Source organism: Mytilus trossulus, unplaced genomic scaffold (genome assembly GCF_036588685.1).
Source record: "Mytilus trossulus isolate FHL-02 unplaced genomic scaffold, PNRI_Mtr1.1.1.hap1 h1tg000122l__unscaffolded, whole genome shotgun sequence".
Lineage (NCBI taxonomy): Eukaryota > Metazoa > Mollusca > Bivalvia > Mytilida > Mytilidae > Mytilus > Mytilus trossulus.
Genome location: NW_026963298.1, coordinates 1,751,968 through 1,761,700, shown reverse-complemented (window position 1 = coordinate 1,761,700; position 9,733 = coordinate 1,751,968).

The following is a 9,733-nucleotide window of genomic DNA, read 5'->3' as shown; positions in this document are numbered from 1 at the left end:
TGCTATCAAACCTTTGATGATAAGCGTCAGTACATGAGTGATAATCCACAGAAAAGAAATAAACAAGAATGTGAATACGACATGTGAATTAAATATTTTTACTCATCTGTTGCATAACAAATCATCGCAGTTAAGATGTCCCGATTTATTGAGTTGTACTTGTATTATCAATTTTTAACAGACCGCATGGTAAGGGGTTGTTTGATTTATATAGACTGTGCGTTTCTTTTTTGTTTATTCTGTCGAAATATTAAGAATTATAAATCATTTCCTGTAGAAATATAGTATTTGACTTATTATATAAATATAGCTGCTATTGATATCATATATACCCATTTGCTTTGCTTTAAAAATAAACACTTTGAAATAAATGTGGGTGTTTCTTTGATTTCCAGCTTGTTGGTATTCATGATTTTTGAAAAAGATGTGGGCCGACCAACAGTGATCAAAAGGAAAAAAAATTAATAAAAAAGAGGAAAGCGGAGATACCCTTGGTTTACGTTTAAGATGTTATTACTACATCGGAATCTCTTTCGCTTGTTGTGTTGTTATATTGTTAGTCTTATATTGAGCATGTTGAGGTATATCTATCCTTACATTAATCATGTTAACGTTTATGCAAAAATGGTTATTGAAAAAGCCAAGCTTGGCTGGAACACATTGTCTTCAAATGTAAATAAAACATTTCAGGTAACTGGGCCACCGTTTAATCAGTATTTATGTTTTGATATAGATATAGATGATAAAAAGACAGAATTATCATAAATATCTTCGAGCAATAATGTATTGCCAAGAAAAAGCTCTAAACAGAAATAATTAAAACAGTTAAAAGTTAAATCACAAAAATATTGAACTCCGAGGAAAATTAAAAACGGAAAGTCCATATTCAAATGGCAAAATCAAACGCACAAACACATCAAACGAAAGGATAACAACTGACATATTACTGACCTGGTACAGGCATCGTCTGAATAAGTTGGCTTGGACCTGGTTTCAAAGCGGTAAAACTCTAACTCGTATGACAGTCGCATCAAATTTCATTATATTGACAACGATGCGTGACTTAAACAAACATACGTAAAAGGTAAACATGTCAAAGTAGGGGTATAGCAGTGAACACCGTGTCAAAATTCTATTCACAACAAAAACAAACAAATATTTAACAAAGAAACACACAAACAAATATATTACATAAAACAACTTTGCTCATTGCTTACTTATTTTTGTATTTTATTTATGTACGCCAAATCAATCCAAAAAATATAGAAATAAAATACATTTGCGAAATACAAACAACTTGAACCATCTGTGTATTCCTAACAACTACTTTTGTTGACAATAGAGATGTAAGTAGATGCAAAAACAATTTAACTAAGTATATTATTTAGTTTCATTGAACTTATACATATTGTTGATACATTTATCATCGAACTGTAATTAAATGCGGTTTAGAGAGAAGTCAATTATTTGCTATCTATTAGAGTGCAATTTGAAGAAGGTTCAAGTTGTTTGTAAACTTCAAAACCAAATACATGAATTTGAGATAGATAAGTACCGTGACACGTCTTATAGTAATGTGAATTCACACTCAAAAATAAGAGAAAGCAAACGACACAACCGAAACACAACGTTAAAATGTATCACACACAGAAACGAACTATAATATAACAATGGCCATATTCCTCACTTGGAACAGAACATTTTTAAAGTAAATGCAACAATAAACATAATTTGTTGCTGTGCATCACATCTGTTACTACAAATCACCTCTGATTACATTAGGTTTTCTCGTTTAACTGTTTTTCCAACGGTCATTTCGGAACTCTTTAAACCTTGTTATACGGCACATATGATTATTGTACTCGTAATCAATTACATTGAGAATGGAAATAGGGAATACGTCAAAAAGACAACAAGCCGACCATAGATCATACAACAGTCGAAGGCCCTCAATAGGCCAGCAATGCAGTAAACAACTCCGGTACTAGGAGGCGTCCTGCAGCTAGAATCTAATAAAGTTTCTCTAATTTTTGTGCTATTTTCACATTTCTTAATCGGTGTGAGAAAAATGTTTGGCCTCCGTAGTGAAATATCTGTTCTCAGCAAATGATTAGTCGAAATTTTATCATGACGTTAACGTGTTTTTTTTCTTCTGAATTTTCTTATTGTGACGTCATGAAAAAAAAGGACCATGCATGATGACGTCGCATATAAAGATCACAAGTTTCTGAAAATCTTTGTAATGAAGGATAAAAATCATCAAAGAAACAGATTCCGACACTATAACTCGTGTGTAACGATATTTCTAAACTCTCGAAATAATATTTATTTAAAAAGCTCGACAAGCCTCGGGCTTTAAATAATAAAATTTAAATGCCTCGAGTGGATAAATCTCGTAAAACACTTGTTGCAGTGTAGGAATCTAAATATGGTCCGAGAACACAATTATTTCGTAGTGCATTTCTTTTTGAACATAAATGAAAGTTTAAAAAAAATGATTTTTTTACGATCCCCGTTCCAGGGACAAAATTTCAGGGACTAAATTTTTGGTCCTACCCTCATACGTTTTGCAAGAATGGTCACTGATATGGTTTTTCAGTTTTCATGAATTTTCATACCTTACATCTAAATCAGAGAAGTCTCTCGTTAGCCGTCTTTCTTACTTCTTTTTGCATTTATATTCTTACTGGTCATACTCATTGGAATTTAATGTAATTTAACTAAAATCCTGATAAAAATAAGACCTAATTCTAATATACGATATAACTATATCACAAAATAGATCAGTTGTGTGGTGAGATATGAGATCTAAATCTGCTTCTACAAACTAAATGGAGGATAGTTACTTTGTTGTAATTTTTACACCTGCAAACCCTAGACCAAAGTCAGCATTAAATCTGAATTGCAATCGTTATCCTTTACTTTCATGCACTTGTTTGAGTTTTCTATATTTTTGATATAATTTTCCAAAAAGTAATACGTGTCACTACACTGTAAAAATATTATTGAAAAAGCGCAAATGGGTTTTTTGAATTTTCAATAATTGTCCAAAAACAAAACAAAAATGAACTACAAAATAATTGTTCTCTGGCCATGACTAAACATCAATACAAAGTACATATTAAATGTACGAGTTTGTGTTTGAGTTTTATTCTCATCATTGTTTTATTTATTGTATGTGCTAATAACTAACCAGGTCAACACTTTGGTCAACAATTTAAAAACCCAATGATCCACAAAGCAATAAAGCAGATTGGCAATTACATGACTATTGCACATTTATCAAAGTCTCAAAGCTGAGTGTGTGTAGTTAAATAATGCAATGATATCTGTAGCTAGATTTTTTATAAGAATTTAAATAATGAATGGAGAAAAATACTCAACTTTTGTTTGTGCTGAATATGAATGCATGAATTCTGTATTTTGTTTGAAAACATGAACTACCATTTCATTTCAGTATTGTATGTGCATCAAGATTGATTGTTTTTCATAAACTATGCTGAAGTTTAGGGAAAAGACACTGCTGTTTTTGAATAAGAACGCAATCATTTCCTTATTTCAATGGAAAATATTGCCTGCAATTGATCGTTTTCTACTTTTTGTGTCTTAGAATTAGTTGTGTGTCATTAAAGTAAAATATTGACATAAATACTATCATACTGAAATGTTGTTCGCATTGTTAAACATTACTTATTTCTCTTGTTTTGAAAAAAATATTCTTTGAAAAATTTAATACAAAAGCCCCAAGGTTTTTTTTAATAAGAACTTAGATATTGTAACATTTTAAGTAGAATAGTGATTGAACTTTTGTTTGTGTTGAATAAGAATGAAATAATATCTTTATCTGTGATAGAAATAATGAATAGGTATGCCCGTGTCTGTTCTGTGACGTTTTTGATTTTAACGAATGCAATATATGTATGACTGGTACATTGTTTAACCATCATGGATATCGTTACCATGAATTACTTAAAAACTTTCTATAGATATTGGTTTTGAAGTTTGGTTGTACCTGTAGAAAACTTATTTCAAACGGGATAGCACATCCTCATTTTTACGGATAATATTACAAGTATGTTATATACATAGACACATTCATGGATCTACAATCTGTCGATACCTGTAACTGGCAATGCACAAAGTCATGTTTTTCTCTGACTGTTTATAACGTCTTTACACTCAATCCATTGGTTGTTAAATGTGTACGGATTGATAGTTTAGTCTTAGATGCATGATTTTTCTTTTATTAGTTGTTAGTTGCTTTGAAATAGCTGTCAGATAACTGCGATTACTCTCAGATCTGTTCCTAATGTCTTTTTGATGTAGGGATGTACAAGTACCCGGCCACGTCCACTTGTATTTTTGTCCATCTGATGAGTTAAGCCTATTTCAACTAATTTTTATAGTTCTTTCTTTTGTTGTACTGTTATACCACTGACCCAGGTTAAGGGAGAGTTGGGATCCCGCTAACATATTTAACCCCGCAACAGTATTTATGTGTGTGCCTGTCCAAAGTCAGGAACCTGTAATACAGTGGTTGTCGTTTGTTTATGTGTTACATATTTGTTTTTTCGTTCATTTTTTTATTTAAATAAGGCCGTTATTTTTCTTGTTTGAATTGTTTTACATTGTTATATCGGGGCCTTTTATGGCTGACTATGCGGTTTGGGCTTTGCTCATTGTTGATACACAGGGAAGAGAAGAATAAGATTGTGAATACGACATGTGAATTAAATATTTTAACTCATCTGTTGCATAACAAGTCATCGCAGTGAACCAGGTTAAGATGTCCCGACTGTTCAACTATCATTGTTGAAGGCCGTACGGTGACCTATAGTTATAATCATTAACAACAATTTTGAGGGATAAGGGTAACTCTGAAGCGTCGATCTTAAAGATTATTGCGTCAAAATATAATTTCTGTTTCAGGAGGATTTTGTGTTTATGTTTCACATAAAATAACAGGATGTCTCTAAAGATTGTCTAAAGATAGTAAATTTTGTAAAAGTATGTTTTTCCACGCTTTGTTATTTCAAATTGTAAAGTCGAAATATCACCCGGAATAAACCTATATAATACATGTTGTGATGTAGGATTTTAATGGTTATTTAAGTATTTTTCTGTGCTAAGTCTTTTAACGTTAGTTTGTACTGTTTTTCTGCCACGTAGTATTGTCCTTTTAAGGTATTTTCAATACTGCAATATAAGCTGAAGGATGTGCATTCCATAAAACCAGGTTCAACCCACGCTTTTTTCTAAAAAATGTCATGTACCAAGTCAGGAATATGGTAGTTGATATCAACTAGTCTGTTTCTATTTATGTTGGCGTTTGATTTTGTTGCAGTTCAGTGTTTCTGTTTTTCAGTTGTTTTCGTCTTATACTTTATGTCTTTTCCTCGGTTTGAGTTGTTACCTGGAATATGTGTTGTGCTTAATCGATTTATGAAAATTAAACAGCGGTATACGACTGTTTAAACATTATACATCGTATATGTGTATTACAGAATTCACTCGGCAATGTAATACATCGAACGGAAAATGCGGAATTAACACAAATTTAAGTTGTGATGGAATGTTTGGTCCTGGATGGGTAGCAATGGGTAAATGCTGTATTCAAGACCGTGTTGTGTCGAATGTAAGTATACTTGTATAATTATCAGCTCTGAATTAAAAGGGGTAGGTTTGAAGTCTGCTAATAGAGAATTTCAAGTTTTTGACGTTCTTAAACGTAACAAACCTTAACATTTCAAAAAATATGTTCATTGTTATCTCCCGTTGACCATTAAACTTCTGAATTAAAGAAAAATCGTATAGTTTGACGTACGTAATCCACCTTAACTTGGTCGTTGTAAAATTGTGTATGTCTCCCTTTCTCCGTTTAGTTCAAATTTATATTTAATTTTAGCGTATTCCACTAGCGAGACTCAGAGTATACACTTGTCTTATACAAAAAGGCAAAATTTCGTTCGCATGGGCCATAAGTATATATACTTTGAAATTTTCTGGCTGGAATAATAATAATTTGCGTGCGAGAATTTGAAGGACGTCGAATAGTTATTTTTAATGCATTTCTTATGGGGAAATTGAAAATGGTGGGGGTCACTGCGGCTCTCAATATATACAGTTACAAATGTTTCATGTTTTCGTGCAAAACGAGTTTCTGTGGGCAACCAAATTGTTAACATGGCGTTAATTAATATTAGTTTTTTTAACATATATTTTCTAAGAAGGATAAATTTTATCAAAGATAAAAAACCTTGTACAAGTTCAGTAAATTAGGTCAATATATATACATGAAGGTTGTAATGTTTTTCTAATATTTGGGCATATAAAAATACCATGATTATCTGATTACCAGATAGTTCTGGGAGTTATTTTATTTGATTGTCTTTAAAATGAGTAAGGGCTTTACTTTTATTTTTGTCTTATTGATAACCCAGCTTTCCTTCTTTTTAATGAATGATCTGTGTCGTGTGTGCCATAACCTATCAAGAAACGTAGTTTGAAAACTTGGCCAGCTGAAGGACGCCTTCGTGTTGGGGAGTCTCTCGCTGCATTGAAGACCAATTGATGGCATTCGGCTGTTGTCTGCTCTATGGTTGTGTTGTTTTCTCTTTGGCACATTTTCCATTTCCATTCTCAATTTTATTTTCCTTAGAAAGTTCATTATGGAAAGTGAAAAAAAAACATATCGCTGTGTTATACATTTGCCATGTTTCATGTTTAGAATTCTTTGAGGGATGTAGGTTCAAGAGTGCCAACAGGAGTGTTACGAACGGACAGACCGACGGACAGACAGAGGGATTGAAGGTATCATTGTGTTACTATAGCCCCTCGAAGCATCACTGGGGACAGATAATTACTCTGAAAAAAAGAAGACTGACTCTTGAGGAGAAAAGTTCGGCGTTTCGACAAAAAAAAATCTTAGCCGACATGTAAGTGATCAAATACAAGATACGGTATCAAATTACGCAGAATGGGTTATAATATCTCTAACATTTATGTCAACGATTGACTGTCACATGGCATTATTGTACAAGCTAAGCTGTCAATCAAACCGATAAATAACCATGACAGGTGAACCATGCCGAGTAAGGTTTTTGGAAATAGTAATCCTTATATTTTTTCCCTGCTGCATTGCCTTAAATATTGGAACTAAGTTATGCATAAGTGACAAGCAAAGCTGCATAAAGCAGCTTATTTGATTTGTTTCTGTTGTTTTAATTCGGGTAGCTATCAGACTAATCTTATATGCATGAATATTTTATTAGTTGTTAGTGACCTTGAACTAGCCGTCAGTACTCTTAGATCTGTTGCTAGTGTCTTTTTGTTGTTGGGATGTACAAGTACCCGGCCACATCCACTTGTATTTTTGTCCATCTGATGAGTTTATATTTTTTTCAAGTGATTTATATAGTTCTTTCTTATGTTGTACTGTTATACCACTGTCCCAGGTTAGGGGAGGGTTGGGACCCTGCTAACTTAAATTGTTTATCCCCGCCACATTATGTATTGATGTACGCGTACGGTGCCTGTTCTTCGCCAGAAGCCTGTAATTCAGTGGGTGTCGTTTGTTTATGTGTTTCATATTTGTTTTTCATTTATTTTTTATTATATATATAAGACCGTAAGTTTTCGCGTTTGGATTGCTTTACATTTTCATTTCGGGGCCTTTTACACCTGACTATGCGGTATGGGCTTTGTTCATTTTTGAAGGCTATACAGTGACCTATATTTGTTAATTTCTGTGTCATTTTGGGTCTTTTGTGGAGAGTTGTCTCATTTGCAATCATACCACATCTTCTTTTTCATAAATCTGCTTCATGATCATACAGACTACAAGAAACTTTGATATATAGCAAAATCGTGGTTCCATGGCGATAGATTAGTAAAATGGGTGGATCCAAAAATTTCAAAAAGAGGGATTCCAGAATAAAAAAGAAAAAAAATAGTTGTTGTCTCCTTTTCTATAATCTTCCCGTAATCTTTCGGGGAAAAATATCCAATCACAGACCCGCACCCCTGGTACAGCCACTGAGTAAATTATTTGTAACTTTTTATCTGTTGTACATAGTAAGTTTGGATGGTCTGCATGCAGGCAAACTACCGAGTATGACATACGATGTTTGACTTACTTCTGTTCAACTGAAATTGATGCGCAGAATTCCATGACCCAGACCTTTGACATTTTTAGGTTTTAAGTTTATTTTCTTTTCTGAGTCATATTTTTGTTTATAGATAATACATAGCATTACTGTTCAGTATATATTTTTTCTCGATGTATCTAACAATTATTGTGTTTCAAGTCATATAAGCATGAGACAAAAGTTTAAGTTATTTAACTTGTTTATTCTAAATTAAACTTGATGCACAGAAATGTTTTCGTAGTGACGATGTAAAACTTGCCACTAATTATTAATAATCAGACTGAAACGACCAAATCGAACTGAAAAGTTTAGATTTTTCAGTTTATACAGTCCAATTTGTAGATCACAGTCCTTGCTGTTATGTATATCAGTTGAGTTTGTTTAAGTCTCACTCACCTACACGAGTTGATATAAAAAAAAAATGAAAAGGACCCGCCCTTACTAAATTAACCACTAGGACTGTAAAAATGAAAAATGGACAAAAACAGGTTTTTAGATATTGACAATTATATCTTTTAGGAACGAACATTGCATGACTTTATTCTGCAACCGTAGGAACATCTTGTTCTTCATCAGGATCATTTATAAATCCAGCCCTTCTCTTTGCAAGTCAAACACATAACTCAACTTCACACGACGTTTAATCTTTACACTTGTCAACCTGTCGACCTATGCATTTATCGAATTTTAAACATGTCGACCTGTCAACTTGTCGACCTTAACACTTCTAAACATTGTGGACCTTATTAGAGTCAACCTGTCGGCGTGTTACTTAATTTGTCAACTTATGAACTGTAACAGATAAACCGATTTACTTCCTAAGTTAAACCGATTTACTCTTCCGATTTCCCGATGGAACTACAGTATCGTTTATCTTACTTGACCTGACCTTATGAGGTATTGTCAGATAGTTGAACAGCTTTCTGCACAGTTCGAAGCAGACCTATACATTTTGTAAAGTGAGGTCGATAATTTCCTCAGTCCCGAGTAAACGGAAGACGGATAAAAATGAATGGAAAATATTGACTTTCAAAAACAAAGAATGCCAACAAAACTGTGTGGTAGACCTTTTTTCTGTAAATGTGTTATATTCTTACTTTTGTACACATTTTACTTTCGTTCGGCTAAATGCATGTCCATGTTTTTGATAACGAAGTAACCCTTTTATTTTTAGGGAAAGGAGACATGGATAAATTTGTTTAATTTCTAACATTTTTGGAGAAATTTCGATTGAGCCTATTTTGTCATTGCTTTCCTGCGTGATTTTTTCTATATTCCAAACAACATGTTTTGCAGCCATTTTTGATTTTGTTAATCGATCATTTAATTTTTCGGGGGAGGGGGAGGGGGAGAGATATTGATTCGGAAATTTTGTTTTGACAATTATCTAATGGGCAGAAATATCTTCTTTTTAAATTCACAGCTAGACCCCCTCCCCCAATATCAAACGGTCCTTGCTTCGTACATGAATGCTATTTAGAATTAAAAGAATAATATCCGACTGAAGTTTGACATGCTGAATCCCGCGAAAGGGAGACAACCACAGAATAATTTATGTCTTATAAGTCCGTATAATTGTAAGCCTA